The 18,786-nt window shown below is 35.0% G+C and overlaps 1 protein-coding gene across 4 annotated transcripts in view; it reads right to left on the bottom strand.

Moving 5' to 3' along the window:
* Window positions 1-18,786, bottom strand: part of ZFHX4 (zinc finger homeobox 4) — a 176,042-nt gene that overhangs the window by 155,166 nt on the left and 2,090 nt on the right. Inside the window, exon 1 of one of the 4 annotated variants that reach the window (XM_079152836.1) lies at window positions 18,176-18,293. The exons of the other annotated variants lie outside the window; for them this stretch is intronic. The gene's annotated coding sequence lies outside the window, so the exon portion shown is untranslated. Of the gene's footprint in view, window positions 1-18,175; window positions 18,294-18,786 lie in introns of those variants that run through there. 4 annotated transcript variants of the gene reach the window in all.

Here is an 18,786-nt window from a genome sequence, read left to right as displayed (position 1 = left end):
ATTATCCTCATGGCGTGCATGCAGCTTTTAAGCCCCTCTGAAATAATCTGATAACCATAAGCATGGAAACCTAATAATCTTCTAATTAGTTCACAAACACTAATGTTTACCTTTACATTTACCATTTCTGCACAATGTATACATTTTGAAGGAAGTCAAAATGACAAAACTACAATCCCCTGCTGAAAGAAATGAGGAAGGCAGGATAAGACTAGAGATAGGGAGTGAAAGTAAGATACTAAACACTAAATTAATGATGTTAGATTAAAATGTAAAGTTCCAGAACTCGGAGAACTTTTCCCAATGATAAGATAATCAACTAGGCTTAGTATCTAGGTGGAAGAAGATTCACCTTAGCTGTAAGAATGAGAAAATCTCTTAAATACTTCTCAGCTCTGTAAAAGAGTTTCTAAGCTATTGTTATAATTATTTGAATTCCATTTCATCTTCACCCATTCTAGAGCTCTCAACCCACAAAAACACTAGCCAGAATTATTATACACATTCTGAACACACCTCAAATGAGTTGTATGTAATGTGCAGTAAGTAATTTTGGCCACAAGCCCAATGTACTCTGCATGTATCATCTCACTGTATCTTCATATAAAATAGACACTTTTTATTTAACCTTGAAAGAACTAGAAGTAACTTTCAAAAAAGTAAAACTATTGCATATGAAAAATATAGAGAGAGATAAAAACTATGTTAAAGAATCCATTCCAGGTTAAAGCAATTTGGTAAGATATATTGTGTTGTAATATTCCCATACAATTTTACACAAAATTGCCTATCACTTTCTTCTCAAGTTACATATGAATCAGAAACTAAGTCAAGTACATAAAGTCTTCTATACAATTAAATTTACATTTCATTCTAAAGCCAACAGTAACAAAACTAAACTGATATAGTTAGGAATATAATACCTGAGTCTCATATTTTTTCTATAACTATTAACTATAACCATAGCAATGTTTATCAGTGAGGGGATCACTTTAGCTTATGCAATTAAAAAGTCATTTAGGTCAGTATATACAGTGACACTGAATGTGATGCTAAGTGATTTTGCAGTCATCAATGTCAGATGAGTTTTCTATCAACATGATCCACTGAGGAAACTTATGCTAAAGTTTTGTAAGTACCAGTATGAAGACCACAAAGATAACCATTTAACTTAAACCATTAGAATCCATTCCAAAAGGACTATGTAACAAGTGAACTCACTATAAAAGCTGCTTCACCATTTAAGCTGGTTTCTATTTAGTCTTCATCTATTTCTTGTCTCAACTGCCAAACACTATATTTTCAAACATCACCAAAATCCTCATGAACTTCCTAAGAGAAAACCTAATACCATTTTAAAGCTAAATTCAGAGCAATACATACCTGCTGATCTGCTTAGATTTTTGTGTACATGTTTTTTGGTATTCTTGTAATTCACAAGATCAGTGACTTTGATCATGTCAAATTCCTCTTTCAGAAATAATGAACAATATTCAGGAAAAAAAAAAAAAACAAAAAAACTTTTTGCTCGTTCTGCTTGGCTTTCGTCTGCAGTCACTGCTTCCTAAACTCTGCTCTGCTAAGTGACCAAACCCACCTACAAGGAGCCAAGCTAATGAAAGGGGGTGCTTTCTGAACAATAGAGGAATTCCTTTGCATTCAGCAAGCAGAGTTCCCATTAGGACCCAAAATCAGAGAAGCCAGTTTTACCTCTGTTTTTTAATTGAGATTGTCCCAGCACTCCTCTACGGTCCAGTGAGACAGTGTTTGTGAAATGATTAAAAAGAACGTGATCTGATCAAGAGGACAGAATAATGGGAAAGGAATGCTAGGTTAGCCACTCGCTAAGTGCTGGGAAAGGAGACCAATGCACTCCTTAGCCTATTGTTTTTATTCTCATCTGCTCTTTAATCACCTCCTAACACTCTGAGTCGTCACTCAATATTAAACAAGTTAAAAGTTATCCACTTATGAGAGAATTTAGTAACAAGTTGCAAATAAAAAAAGAAAATAAATAAAAATCCTTGAATTATATCAAGTTTCCAAAAGGTCATCACTGTCTCTGCTGTGGCCTTTTCCCCATTCCAAATCCTCTATCAATATGTCATAGTGAGTTAGGCAAAGACAAAAGAGAGGCACAGTGTGAAAACGGCACATATATCTAATCCTGACAAAGCAATGAATAGACCTTCACAAGTATAATTATACTTGTTTATTTGTTGCCACGTACAGAGAACTGATGAAAAAAATCCATCAAAGTGGTATTATGCAGACACCAAGAGCTTCTTTTCTTTCGTTGCTAAAGCCACATTGAGGCTTAAATTCCTTATTGTTAAATTCAGAAGAAAGAAAAAAAAGATTTTTGGCTGGACTTTTTTTTTTTTTTTTTTTTTTTTGCATCAGTTGATGACAGATCTTTTGTGTACCAGTCTGTATTAGTTCACACCGCTACCTCATTTTTACCCTTGCTGGAATCCATAATTATAAACCACTGTACAGAAGCTTTTAAAAGGGTGTGGTGTGCTGACCAAGAGAAGAGGGTAGTGAAATTGTACTTTTCTCACAGTTTCTCTTTTGATAGATCAAAACACAGGTGAAGTACCTGTGTGGAAGCACCGGTAACGTCAGAATTTATCTTTGATCTCAACCTTTAAAGGTGGTTTTCTTTAAGCAGGCCTTCTCTGCAATTTGCTTATTTTAGTAGATGTTCAGTATTTCATAAAAGATTGCATAACTTCTTTCCCATTGCAGTATTAAAAACATTAGCAAGAAAGAAGGCAAATACAAGGATGTCAAAGGATTGAAAATTTTAAGTCAAAAGGTTTCAAATCCAACTATTAAGGAACCATTATGTTCCGATAGACACTAAATCAAATAACTTAACAAAAGCACATTTTTAGAGGTGGGAAGGGGAGCCAAGCAAGCTTTTTTCTTGCAGGATAGAAATATATCAAAGTAAATGCAATCTGCATAGTTAATGTTTGTGAGCTTTACAATTTAAAACAGAAAAGCTGTAATTTTTCTTTGCTGGCAATCTGGAAACACTCTGGAGTTAATTACAGCTGATTCGGAGTGAACCACACAAACAAAGACCAGTCTATGTCCAGACAATTATACTGCATTAACCAGCTTAGAGCTTCCTGCTGATGTTTCAGGGCTCTTCTGTTACACCCTTCTACCTTCCCAGCACGAGAGAAAATGCTTCTGCAAGAAGGAATTAATGAAGAGAACTGCAAAAGAATGTGTGACGACCTCTCCTGACACGGCAAAAAACTTTCCACCCATGTCATGACAAAGGGGAGAAGGTAATTAAGTTTGAATAGAAGGATGTAACCAAATATATTCAGCATTTAAAACAAGCACATTTTTAAGAAGGGAAAGTTTACAAAGACAAATATGAGTGTGCAAGTCACCAAGTCATTTTCCCCTGTTTCCCTCTCATTTTTCTCATTAAAATCTAAATTAGTTATTCAATGCAGATTTGTTTTCTTCTCTATAAATAGGGCCCTTGTGGTTGATGCCTGGTCTTCTCCCTCTTTGATTCTTTTTCTTTCTCTTCCTCTCTTCCTACCCTCATTTTCTCTCATTCTCACATCACTAAACCTATGTGGACTTTATCTGACAAGTACATAGCATTAAACATATGTGTTGCAGATCTAAAGAGGAAAGGTATACTTCACCAATGAGGCCAATGGTTCTTAATTTGATTAGTCGTGGGAAACAGGAATTTCACTGAATTTTCTTTACAACTTTAATCAAACTACAGCTACTTTGCTTAGAGAGGAATCAATAATCACTCTTTAACCAAATTACACTATTATATGACTCATTTTATTTGTTCCTTCAGGAAATTTTCATAATCAGTGAGCAAGATGGTCCCAATACTTGAGTTACCACTGTAAACAAACTTTGGTGCTTTTAACTGATGTAGTTGATTTCTAATTTTTGTATTTATTGTAATTGAAAGTGAATAGTTTGCATTGGTGTGAGACAAGGACATGAACTGTAATTATGTTCAGTGCTTCTTCCTGATTCTTTCCTTGATACTGTTTTGCTAGTATTCCAGCTGACATTGGGGCTTTGTAGTGATTGCTTCATTAAAGGGTAAGGATGTCCTAATCAGCTAAAGTATTACTAGAAGCTGTTGTTTGCCAATATTGCAAGAATATACTGACTCTTTTTTTGTTCCTCTAAAGAAGAGGTACCTCCAAATGCCAGTGACCCAGTCATAGTTAAGAATTAATCATCTTCCCTTTGTCTCCTCTATGCAAAGTAGGGTAGTTGTTAAGTGATTATATGATCTCTTACTTTTTCTTCCCTAAATAAATACAAATCTATAAATCAACAAGGTAGCATGTTTAAAATAGATACAAACATACTTTCTGAAAATACTAAAAAAGTTGCATATATTACCCTCAATTTTATAAGCATCTCAGTAATGGACAGAATCCTTTTTCCTTCTCAGACCCCTGTCTTTTAATCCCTATCATATTTGAAAGTTACAGAGTATAATCATTATAAACATGAAATCCTTTACTTTTTCTTGGAAAAACATGGATTACATCAATCAATTTTGGAAATTTATAAATATCAATCTCCATGTCTTTCATATGTTTATATTGTTAGTCTATAAAATGTAATTGACTAATCTCACTGAAATACACAACAGTCTGGGTGTTTAGTTGACAATGCTTTTAAATCATCACATGGGAACATTTTAAAATTAAGCTTAATTGGTTTTATTAAGGAATACATAACTACAATATTTGGTTTTAAAAAGATTTACTAGTTAGTGAAAACCATTGCACACACATATTTATCTCACATACAGTATGATGACACTATATTCTAATCTAATCTGTATTTCCCCTTCTTTGTCTATACATATGTAAAACTGATTATTGAACTCCTGTTAATTGGATATTTAAAAGAAAACAATTGTGTAATTATTTATCTTTCATTATTCAGATGAATGTGCTCTCATAAACAATATAACAATAAGTATAACAGTGTAAGTACATTTTTTAAAAATCATTCCTTGCAGGCTAAACCTACCACAATTATCTTCATAAAACTAATCACAGGTCAGGTATTCCAGCAAACATTCCTATTCCCTGAGCAATGATTGCTATGCTGTTACATGATTTCAAATAGTTTTAATGAAGAAAGCTATATGCATAATTCTTTAAATCACTACCAAGTGCCTCTTACTATATAATACTCTTTGAGTCTACCAAATACAAGTCTCTTTTTATATTCCATGTAAATATTTTAAATTACTTTGTATTAAAAACCACATTAGGACTAGCATAATAAGGAACATAAGTGGAATGCCAAGTTTTCTTCTGGATGAAATATTGGCAAATTTATGTTTGATCACTAAGATTAGTTGGTTATTTTATTTCTATTATGAAGAACCCTTTGTTTGGTTCTTTTTTTTTTTTTTTTTTTTTTTTGGTTTGGTTCCTTTTCTTTCTTTCTCTCTCTCTCTCTCTCTCTCTCTCTCTCTCTCTTTTTTTTTGGCCTGAAAGTTAATTTGACTGCTGCCCATCAGTGAAGTGAGCAATTCAGTAATTAACTTCTGTGTTTTAAATGTATGAACTTTAATTAGATTTCATTATAAACAAACAAACGTCAACCATAATTATAAGCTCCTTGGTTTACCCACATATTATCCCTTTTCAAACAAACTTGATGTCAGGCAAATTAAAATCAAGCAGCCAGCAATTTTGAGTTGAATTTTACATGATCTGCTGGTAACCTGATTACTTTAACTTCAATATCATTACAGGAAAAGTATTTCAGGAAAAATAATTACAAGAATTCCAACAGGAGACAAGCTTAATTGTATTGATTCAAAAGATGCATGTTCAGAGGAACCATGTTGAAGGAATAATGTTATCTCAAATCTACAGTTTCTATTAAAATGAAATTGTCCGGCATGAAAGCAGCAATTTAAGGTTAGTGTCTGCAGAACTAGAGATACTAAACTAACTAAATAATTATCTGGGCCCAATTATCTTATACTTTAAGTAGCAAAATATCAGTGTGAAGTAACTACAAGGCATGAGGTTTGCAGGTTTATTTACTGACTGGTGTATCTATTAGGGCCAAGAACAAGTGGAGCTGTCAGGACATAATGAAGGTAAATGATTAGTTAGCACCAAGCCTGAACTCTTCTTCAATGCAATAAGAGTTAATTAAAGTTTACCACCAAACATCAACCAAAGCAGGATGCTGATCAGGTTTCAGCATTAAGTGCAAACAGACAATGGTTGGCAGCAATTAGTGCAGCTATCAAATGACATGCAATGATAATTATACATTTAAAACAGCTAAAGAGCTGGGGGAAAAACTAATCAGCCTCTTTGATGACAAATACTCAAAGGGCAGGAAACAGGTATCAGATTATTTCACTTTAACACTGTAAATCAATAGAATTAAACAAGAAAAGGTTGTATGGGTACACTATCTGAAAGAGAACAGTTAACTGGACCCAAAATGAAATAAATCTGTTGTCATTAGTCTATCAAAGATAAGAACTTCTGTAACTAAAGAAAATAAGTTACTTTTCAATTAAAGTTTCAGAATGAACTCTGTGTAAAGAAAGTTTAGCTTTCAGGTTCTGTATAAATTCAACAATATAGCAAGTATTTCACCTAATTATTATTATTTAAATTATGAACTTCACTCTACTATACTGTCAACACTGCTTTACACCTGAATGTTACCTTTGTGTTTTCAAATATTATCTCCCGGGAAAGTTTCTAGGTGGAAGTAAAAATTGAAATTCGTTGAATGCAGCCAAACCTGAAAAAAAAACTATAAACACCTAACAGATATTATACAGGTCTTCCCTTGATGCCATTCACACCTATAACTTTAATCTTGCTGAAATCAATGGTACTTCCTATAATATACTCCTTAAAATAGTTTTAATAAATCATCTCATTCTTTTCCATTCTTTCCATAGTTTCTGGACTGCAGCCTAGAGCATGTCTCCAGAAATGTGCCCATCCTTATGACCCCACCTTCCCATTTTCCCATCTAATTCTGTTATGCTAAGGATTTGTACACAGTGTTGGCTAATCCCAATATTTCCCTGGAGCTAAATCTAAGCCATGGCTGACTCCCAGCACAAAAATGTCTCTCTCCAAAAGCCCTTTTGCCCCTTCAGCACTCATACACTCATTGGTCTTGACATTTTCACTTCAGCCATGACAAATGAGCTGATGACTCTGATGTGATTGCAGGGGAGGATGGCTTTATCTAAAGATATATCATTAACTTTCATCACCATCTCCTAATATGGCTCTTCTGGGTTCGTGCAATGTGTTGTAAAAATTGGGGGGGAAAATTTTTTTGTAAATATATGCACTGTATGTAATAAGAAACCACCTCCATCAAAAAGAGAATAGTGAAGCCAGAGTGAACAAGATTGGGCATGGGGGGTGTAACACTAACATTAACTAAATATTGCTCTGGGGATTTAAGTAACTCCACTCAACCTCTGCCCCAGTGCACACCAGCCAGCTGACTATCTCTGAAAGGTTCTTTCCCCTTGGTCCCCTCAACATGGGCGGCTACAGCACAGCATAATTTGCAAAGTGACACAAATGAAGTTTCTCAGATAAACATGGCTAATCAATCAGCAAGCCAGCCCATTTCTTTGTTTCTGCCCCAGTGTAGTACCTATTTTGTCTCAGTGCCTTAATTTGCTATGTTATTAAATCTCTCTCAATTCACTTTAGTGGGGGGACACATTGTCAAAAACAATTTTACTCTGAGATCACTGTATTCTCCAATTAGAAATAAACAATATTTTCTGACTATTGTTAAAAGTGAAACTCTTCCAAGTGCTAGAAAATTCCCTTTTCAATTAGCATAAAGATCACAACCTTCGGGTTAAATCAGAACCCAAGTTCCAGTTGCATAGTTCTTGTTATGTACACTGTGGAGTTTACAGAGTAGATCCTTGTTATAACCTCTTCTCTCCATTCATCTGAGGACACACAGCCAATCAGAGTCAACTCTCGCAAAACAGACCACGAGAAAGGAGGTCAGGCTTTGAGGTAAAGTGCTATTCACTCTTGGACCATGCAAGGAGCTCTTTATTCCTGTTCTTATTGGCATCAGTCCCCCTTCCTAGAGCAAGAACAAAGCCAAGTGCTCGTGTGAGGTTTATGAATAAATCAGAGGTGAGCCACTTTAAGTGCTGCCCATGATTTCCTTGTTGACAGTGAGCACTTAAACAGGCTTCTATGACCAGCAACTTCTGGCAAACCATAATGATTCCTAATCTGCACCCTGCTTCATTTCAAGAACTAAATGACCCACCCAGATTTTTCTTGCAAGTTTTCACCTTCCAGGCAAGTTTTTGTCTATCTCTAACAGCTTGGCTTTACAATCCTAGAGCAGTCAGTCATCATAGGAACTACAGCATCTTAAAAACAAAACCAAAAAAACAAAACAACAACAACAGAATAAAAACTTCCTTTGGTTGGAAAAATGCCACAAATTTAAAAATAATTAATTTTCTAGCAGAAAAAATAATTCTCATGTTAATATCATAGAATTTTTGAATATAGGAGAAGCTGAACCAGCCAAAGTTAAAAAAATATATAAGTAATTCACTGAAGGGGACACATACATACATATACATACACACACACACACACACACACACACACACACAATCTCATCAGCGGCACTTATGTGATATTTCCTAAAATTTCTATGAGCTTCAGTTTTCCTAACAAGGAGACAGAGTTATATTCCCTCTGACTGCAACAATCTATGGTTCTAATATAAAAACCCATTTAGATTGCACTAGAAGATAGTTTTCTCCATGAAATTTTTCAAGACAGGCCCAGCTGTTTTCAAAGTTGTATATTTTTTTTCAGGAGTAAGATTTCAAGAAAAAAGGCAGGTTCCAGTAGTATTACTGACTGACATTTTCTATGTATGTTTGTAATGATTACTTATTCAATAGATATTTATTGAGCACCAAGGAGTTGCCAATAATATATTCATCACTATCAATACAGATGTGGGTGCTGCCCTCATGGAGGCTGAAATTTATTTAAAGAAACTCTTAAACATAATGAAAAATGCTAAAATAATAATAATTTCCTTTCAGTGAAAGATATTTTTATCCTGATTAGTATTCAATAAATGCTTAGACTTAACAAAATGTGCCTCAAATGAACTGTCAAATCCAGGTCCTGTTATAATGGTGAGAACATAAGTCAAGCACACATTTTAATTTTTAAGAAACATTAAACAAATATTATGAATCAAACTTATATAATACAAAATTGGAAAATTGCAATCCAAATATATTTCCCATAAAATCTAAACAATAATTATGTTTATAAATAATTATGTGTGTGGGCTGGGGAGATAGCTCAGTCGGCAGAGTGCTTGCCTTGCAAGCACAAGGCCCTGGGTTGGAGCCCCAGTACCACAAAAAAAATAATAATAATAATAATAATTATGTGTGTAAATGTATATGTAACATGTATCACAAGGGGAAAATTAAAAAGAGCTTAAAACCATAACAGATTTCAGTTTCTAGATGATCCAAAAACTAGCATTTATATACTTATTAACATTTATGAATCTTACTATGGTTAAATCTGGATAGTCACCTATTGAATAATGCATTTTCATAAGAAAGATAAGGACTGTGATATCCTCCAAGAGTTGTCAGGTTAAGACTCAAAATGTGGCCATAAAATTTCCCAAGAAAATTTAAGAGTTCTGCAGAGATTACTGGACTTTTAATAGCTATATTTCTTCTCTAGGTTGGTACAAATTTTGGTCAATAGGGCATTTTCTAACAGTACCCATATTCCTTTCATGGCATATCAAAGTATCTTAATACCAAGTACATATAAAGGTGTTTCTATGACATCTAATCCAGTTTTGGAAAATCCTCTAATTCAAAGGCTTTTAAGCAGACTAGGTCAACTGCAAGGCTGAAATAAGTATTGTGGTCTCTTCTATTATTGTATTTAATGGACAGTCTGGAATCCTGAGTTCATGTGGATAGACCAAGGTCTAAATTATTTAAAAACTATTTCTGTCCTAATTTGCTTCTTAGAAAAATGAAGACCCAGAAATGCATTAAATATCTAGAAGCCCTTGGAACCCAACCAGCTTGTGATGATGGGTGGCAAATAATGATGTGGAGGACTACTAACCTAGATGCCATTGAGGTACCTGTCAATGACAAAATGAGAGGAAGGTCTACCTCTATTTCCTATCTCATAGACATACTCATTGCCTAATTCCTATATCTTCTTGGGAGAGAAAGGATGTGCGACTCAACACATCTATTTACATTTGTTTTGTCAAAATCTCAATTAGCTGAACATTACATTAAAACCAGCTCTGAAAGAAAGAAACAGAATGAGCAAGAGAAAGGAAAAGAAAAGAAGGAAACACAGGGACTGAGTTTGAGGTCCTGCCACATTCACTTATTTTAACATTCACAACACCTGAGTCTTATGTAATTTCTATATCATCCTTGACATACAGATGGGGAAACTGAGGCTTAGTAAGATTAAACGACTGGATAAGATCACCCATTATAGGAATTAAACTCAACTGTTTTATAGATCTAACACAAATCCTGCTGGTCATTTCATTCCAAAAAAATATCAATTTACAAAAATCTAAAATTTAAGTTTAAATAAAGAAATTCATTGAAAAAGAAAAAGGAATCCAAAGTAAACAGAATCAAAGGAATGCCTGGTCTTAACTGTCATTCTTTCTGTACACTATGCCAGCCTTTAAAACATCACAGCCTTGTCTTCATTTACTTTCCTCACACAGAACGGAAACTTTGTTCTTGTTCACACCATGTTCGTGATTATTAAAAATACATTTTAAGTCACTGAGATCATCAGGATTTTTATGAATCATAGGTTCTTCTTGGCCATTCAGAGCACCTAATCTAACTTCCTTCTTAACATAAAAATATGTTGAAGAGTCGCCGTGATAAGAGGTCACCCAGATTCCACTTGGTTCCTCTCAGTAACACAGAACTCAGTCTCTCAAAGGAGACAGTATCACTCTTGAACAACCACTGCACAATTTGCTTTTCTTCTCTTCACCATTCCATCACCTTCATATTCATGCAACAGATCCTTTCCCAGTCATTATACTTGAGTGAACCATTGCTACTTGAGTGACAATATTTGAGTTCTCACATTTTCACATGACCACTACTCTACTTAGTAAGTCAATTATTCCTTCTCCTGAACTCAATATCCCATATTCTAAATCGAGCTGACTCTATGGCAGTTCTTAGGCTTTAGCATTCGGATAGCTTCTGGTTATCTTTCCATCCTACCTGATCTTTTCTGTTGAGAGTATATTGGCCAATTCTTAGAAAAAGAAAGCAATTTCATCTATGGAGGGAAAATTTCACAGGGTACTACTATAAATGTATCTAAGCAGGACAGAGTCACCAACATGCAAAGAAGAAGGTAGGTGTGTGTGTGTGTGCGTAAGAAAGGAGTGTTAGGGAAAATAAAACACAATTGTATCTACTAAACCAAAGAGATGATCCACTCTTATTCTCAACTAGTAGGCTCACAAAGTCTTAAGAATGAATTGCATCATTACTAAATAAGAAAAGTCACATTAGAAAAATACTGACAGCTTAATGAAGATCCTTGGAAAATATAAACCTAACAATGATTGAGTTTCTTCAACTTATTCTTCCAAACAGGCGAATTTTAAGATTCTCTAAAAACTTCCCTCTTGAAAGTTTCCTTCTGTTTCTATTTTAATAGTACAACCAGGTGGCATACACCAGCTCATATGTTCTCATATTTTAACATTGTTATAGCTATGGATTTCCTTTCTTCTTTACAATGAAGGAAAATAATTTTATGGACAGTTATAAAATGCATATTTTAACCCAAAAGTCAATTTTCCCTGGTTATAGTGATTTAGATCTGAGGAAATATTTGCTGAATGCTTTCTGTTTTTATAGCTAGAATACAGTGGAACCTATAAACTTTGTCTTTAGAGGAATGTGCTCTATGTATCATTCAGTAATTATCATCTGAGCACTGTTGTATCCCCAGGACAGGTAAACTTTAGAAATGATTTGGCATCTGATATATAATGCTGGTGTGTGAACTCCTGCTCTCGAAACACCTACTTGGGACTTTCTTGGACCATCAGGGCATTATGAAATACTCACCAAATCAATCTGCTCAAATTTTTAAATTTTATTTGTCTTATTTTTTTAATCTCTAGAACGTTAAAATGGCTAATTATATTTGAGATGCTGCTTGCCAAATATGACTTTAATGTCAAAGCCATTTTTTAAAAGTTGACTGTGTACATTTGACAACACCTCAAAATGGCAAATATTTTATTTCACTCCCAAACCTTTAAAAGAGTAGGGGAGTAGAAAGCAGCCATTCCTGAGCTGAGGATTACATGACAAATGTGAAACCATATCAAACTTTCAAGGCAAATTGTGAACCTCAGAAACCAGGGAATTAGCAGTACATCAACTCCAGCCAGATCACAAGGGGGCACAATCCTTATGCAAGAAAATAATGCCACTGAGCCCTCATTAAAAGCCCATTTTGTCCTTAGCCATCAAAGACTGCGAGTGCACTAAGGTCTTGGTTATATCGTCAGGGATAACTAAAACAAGTGCCAAGAGAAATTATGCACTTTTAGTTCTCACATGTGTCCATCTGTTCACATATAAACATATATTCTGCTTTCTGTCTGATTACTAAAATCTTGATATCAGAATACCCTGGGCTTCTGCCCATTTCCTAAGAATGCAGACATCACATAAGCGACTATTAGTCCATGTGTGATCCACTTCCATGGTGGCTGGAAAACTGCCAGTTACAACACATGGTGCCTGGTTAACAATGTCTTAAAATATAAATGAATTTATTTTTTAAATTAACACATTCTTCTTATGGAAATACCTTAATAAGCCCTTATGCATGTAAAAGAATAGCCTCCATGTGGATTTTTTTGTTCTTTTAAGACTTTTTTCAAGCATATCATAAAGTAAACCATAAAAGTTTCTGAAACAATCCAGAATTTCTTGACAAATTTTAAAAAGGACTCCAGTAAAGAATTTTGGTGACTATATAACAAAGATCAAACAGTTTTCCTTTACAATATGCTATACTCAAGAGGCAACCCTTATACTTTATGTGAAAAACACTTCTGATTTCCCAAGTTTCCATATAACTGTATATAACAGTACCTCAGCATCTGAACCACCAAAGTGATGAGGCAAATGGAAGTTCTACAACCTGAGGACAAACCAACTAGGTTAATATCTGCAGCAATCTCTCAGTCCTGCTCTGGGCAGCCTTCAATGGATCATGTTGTGGTGACCTCAAACTGGAAAGAGCCTGTTTAAAATGTATACATAAAAATAATTATCTACACTGAAATGATTTACATATATACAAAGGAACTGATTCCCACCTTTGAAAGTGTCTTAACACTTTTAGCATTTTAACTGCCCTAATTATGGTTGTAGAAACATCATTAAGAGCCCTGATCACATTGTCAACTGATAACCAGTTACAGCCCTAACTAGCGACAAGGGAAAACTACTGCAAATATTTCCAAGAGTGAACATACAGTACTTAGCCTTTGAAAACAGACTTACTTAAAAACAAAATATACACTACATCTACAAAGCAACATGATGAATGTATTCAGAAGTTTATGAATTCAATCCTAAGAAAATAATTCTATCTTCTACTATGCCCTCCCAGGCATAAGAGCTGATAGTCCATTTAAAACAATCAACATTGCCAAAATTCAGAATATACAACTCTTTCCATGTGAAGTGGTCCCCCACTTATGGGGAAAAAGAAAGCACACTATATGTTCCATAGTCAAATGAATTAAATATTCATACCATACTCCTGGCCTCTTCTAAAATAACTGTTTTTGCCAGCAAAGTGCTGGGAATTCTTGATACTCAATAGTCAATATTTGGCTAGCCTGGCATGTTTCAGAAAACTCTTCTACATACAAACCTCTGTTGATCATTCTCTAGCTGCACTATTGTCATACATATTACTTCCCAATGATGATGGAAACTCAGGGCATCTTATAAAGTTGCTGAAATCTGAGCCACTGCTTGTTTTCTCAAGTCTTGGACAAACATAACTTTAGAGAGAGCACAGCATAGACATAAAGAAAGAGAAGCCTGCATTTTCATCTTCCTTTCATCTTAGTCATTCAGTCAGCCATTCAGGACCCTATTCAACAGAGCTTTTCATTATGCAAAAAAATGCTAATCCTTTTCCGATGCTTTCACACTTGTATAAACCCCCATTCCTTCAACTGAAAAGCAATTATATCAGTTTACCTTTCTGTCAAAAACAGGATTAATATTCCAATAACAGAATATCCTTTCTTTTCCTATCTTTTTGCTTTAGGAAACTAGAGATTATTAGTAGAGGCATTCTTAGAACAAGAATGCATTATTTTAAATATGATTATGTTAACCAATAGATGGAAAAGGGAGAAGAAGAAGATGAAGAAGAAAAGTCCTTCAGTTGCTGCAGAAACTCTTTTCTGTGACAGAACTGACCTTCCCTTTACAGATGCCCAAAGAGAATGAGACTCACTCTGGTCTATTAATCAGAAACAAATTATGAAAGAATGTAGCTGGACTGGTTGACACTATCCCGTCTTGGGAGACTCAGTAACAGCCTAGTAACAATGTCCTCTTCATGGGTAATGAACAGCCATGACAAATGGGGCAGAGAAACTATTTATTTGCATATGCAAATTCCCACACAAGGGAAACATGTACAAACAAGTGTCATTGTAAGGTGGATTAGGCAAACAACGCTTTCTTTTTAGGACATTCTGCAGCCCAGAACATTAGTCAGCACAATTAAACCAGTCTCCATGGAGACTAATGAAATTTCACCATGGTATGAGTTAAATTAGATAGCTAGTTATGTGTTTCCACAATCCAACTTGAAATCCATTATTGTTTCAGAACAATACAGCAATTGTGCCTAGCTGATCTTTGCCAACTCAACAAGCTCCTAAGTTGACAATTTGCATATGTTAATATAATTAAGCACTAATTACATGAAACTTGTACATATTCACATGCACTTTCCCTGGGCGCTTCTCAGTTTGAACCTTGGCCAAGTCTTTAACCCTTAGAATGGTCTTACAGGGGGGGAAACCCTCTGCCTGTGGGTACAGCCTGTAGGCAGACACAGAAAGGCTCCTCATTTACAAACACAAAGCTTAACCTGGCTTCTCATATTTCTAGCAACAATGACAGAAAATATTTTGTGAGTGTGCTAGGAACCAGGGATAAGGAAAATGAAGCGGGGGGGATGGATTAGTCTTTAAAGGCTCAGAACAAGTATCTTCTCACAGGAAGGTAATCACATTCATTTCAAGAAAATGTGAAGAATTTGTTCTCATTGACATTGTCGAACCTTGGGAAATGAAAATGGTTTGACAACAGAAAATAGTAAGTAGAAAAGGGAAAAGGAGTCAGCAGCACCTAATGAGCTTTACATAAATATATGCAGAGGCAATTAAGCAATGTTAATTACTATGACAGCAGTTAATTGAATATAATTAGATATTTTAAGCCACTGAATAAAGCATAGTTAAGATTAATTTTATTGAGATTAATTGTAAATAAGGATAGATTAACTCTGTGTTTTGACAGGCATAAAAAGTAGTTCTGCAAATTAAGCAGGAGCATGGCCACCAGTCCAAAAATCATATATTATTTTAATGTCACACCTCAGAATCATCTCCTCAATAAACATGACTTTTCAAACCCAAACAGACAGGAATCTTGAAGAAAAACAAACAGCTTACAGAGATTAAAGAGTCTTTTGTCCTTTTTCATGTGCATTTCTTTTAACAGACTAAATTAAGCGAGTCTGGTGTACGTTTTTTAGGAAGGAACATTTCACACTGAATGGAAAAAATGTTCTATCACATATGAAATTCGTGCAGCTGTGCGGAACTTGGTCCAGATGGTTTAAGACTATAAAACACAACCAAATGATAGACGGTAGGCCTTCCCAAGATTATGTGATAAAGTCACAATCTTTTATTTTGACCCCCCCCTTATTTCTGCTTTGTATTATTCCTAACCAAATCATATATTTTCTTTTATAATTGTGTTTCTCCAAGAACATAAAAAGAAGCATTGTCCCTACTAAGTGCTAGAAACTAAATGTAAAAAAAAGGAATTGAAGAAGGCCTCATTTAACAGATATCAGCCAAGTCACTCAGCCACAAAATGCAATGATGGCTATGACAACAATGTATGCAAATGACACCACTTGATTATTACTCTCCCAAACAATAGTTTCTAAAAATACTTCTTAGGAAAATGTTGCCAAATGAAAATCCACCCCCCATACTTTCACACCAAGCTAATTCATGCATACTCTGTAAGAAAATTAACACAGTCCTCAAGAATGCAGAACAAATCACTAATAAGAAAGGAGCTTCAATTGATTTTGAAATAAATCAATAGGTGATTAACACAATATTTTTAAAGCAGCAGAATGTATATATATATATATTACATAAACATATATATTATATTTTCAATACCTTTTAGCTCTTAATCGAACAAGGGCTTTACACTATTGAGCCTGGCTCTACACTGCCTCACAACTTCTTTAGGATGCCTTTAGTCTTTATAACGAAAATCCTAAAATGGTCTGTGAAACAAGACTACAACAAGCCATTCTGCAGTGAAAGATTTTAAATCATCCAGCCTCTTCTAATAGACTTGAGACTTATTGAGGTAGAAACCATAAAAAATGAAGAAGGGAAATTTAATCCCTGAAATATTGATTTGCACATTAATATCATATAGGCAGAGGGCAATTTGGCTTCGTGGAAATGACACATTGTCGACCCTTGGTGAAGTCAGAGCCAATCTAACTGCTGAACATGTCTGAATCTCAAGAGTTATTAAGGGCTTCCCTTCTTGCCTTTATGACTTTTCTTCAGCCTACCAATGCAATCTTAAATGTATTATCTTTAAGAAATAATTGTAAAACCTCAGGGGTTTTCCAGTTAATGGAAGGGAGGCCAAACCACATCAGATTCTGAAATGCAACATTAAACCCTTGCAATCAACAAAACCACCTCAATTCTCATCCATCCAGTGCAGGATCTAATATTGTTATTAGAGATAATCAAATTTCATTGTGTAAATTTAGGCTCATGGTCAGAATGGAAGCAGTAAATTCTGCAATATTAAACAGCAATTTTCTAGCCTCTGTGTTTTCCTTTGCTTGTGCAGCATCTTTTAAAATAATCCAAGTAGTTTAAAATTAATGAACAGATTTGAGCTCATCTACTAAAAACTGCAAAAGATTACAATAGAACTGAACATGCTTGCCTCATTTTTAACTTTAAGTGGCAACTTTCACTTCATAGACCCACAGCTCACTGTCTCTAACCCCACAGTTGGTGCTATTGCTTTGACTTACACAGCTGGTTTACCTGACCTTTCTTTGTTCTTTGGGTACATTTCACTTTTCAGATTTATGGTATTTCCCCCATATTTCATTGACCCTATCTTCATTGCTATAAAAAATGAAAACACCTGAATATGAGTTTACTATTTTTAATACAAAAGCATCCAGCTATTAAATAAATACACAGCGATGCTCTCCCCAGTTTATGCCATAAATATTAAAAACATTTTAAAATAACTGTATAAACCTTATGATCCCTACACTGAAGCCAGGTGCAAGAGGTTAAAACAGCTGGCTAGCCATCTTTTATTTTTGTGTGCCTTCCTGCTGATTGAAACCGCAAACCTTGAAAACTATCAAATATTCCCTTAAGGATTTTTTTAAAGGATGAGGAAAGAAAAAAGAAAACCTTCAATCTCTTTAATATGCTCCTCAGTGGAGAAGCAAACTCTAAAACATAGTCACAGAGGTAGTGAAATAATCCCGAATATCTCCTGTTTTATTTAGACCCATCCTTTCCAACAATTTCTATATACAATTGTTTTTATTCTTCAGTTAGAAAAGAGGAAAGAGCAAAAAGAAAGAAAGAAAGTCTGAGCTTGCTCTGTCAGTTTTGCCAGTAAATATAAAGTAAAACAAGTGTTGATGGCACCGAGAGTGTTACATACCCGGGCTGTGTTTTTGCATTGCTCTCAATGGAAGCGATCGATGCCCGTGTCACTGTCGCGTCCCAATCGCAGCCAAGTCTCAGCCTTAATCTAAGCAACACCCGAAAAGGCAGCGGCAGCCGCAGCCTCTCCCTCACTGTTCCATCCATCCACCCAACTAAAAATATAATACTACATATGAGCTTTAACCACTCCACGTTTATAGGGATCAAGCCACTGAAAATCCAGGAGAACACAATAAAAAAAAAAAAAAAAAAAAAAAAAAAAAAAAAAAAAAAAAAAAAAAACCCTCCTGTCTCTTGTCTCTCTCTCCTCTCCCTCTCTCTTCCTCTCTCCTCTCTCTGTCTCTCCTTTTGCCATCTACATGATCCTTGATTAAACATGGAACAGAGTTAATAAAAAAAAGCGGGGGGGGGGGGGGACTCAAGGAGAGGAAATGCAACTGTCAGAAATCGGGACGGCCAGATTTCCTGGTGAACCTGCCTCTGTCTGAGTCAGTGTCAATCCACCATCTTCAGCCAGTGAACTTGTCTTTGGGTTTTTGTTTGGTTTTGATGGGGGGGGAGGTTGTTGTTGTGTGTGTGCTTTTTTTTTTTTGGAAGGGGGGAGGG

The sequence above is a fragment of the Sciurus vulgaris genome, assembly GCF_902686455.1.
Source record: "Sciurus vulgaris genome assembly, chromosome: 1".
NCBI classification, from domain to species: domain Eukaryota; kingdom Metazoa; phylum Chordata; class Mammalia; order Rodentia; family Sciuridae; genus Sciurus; species Sciurus vulgaris.
The sequence above is the reverse complement of the archived record's forward strand: the minus strand, read 5'-3'. Positions and strand labels throughout refer to the sequence as shown.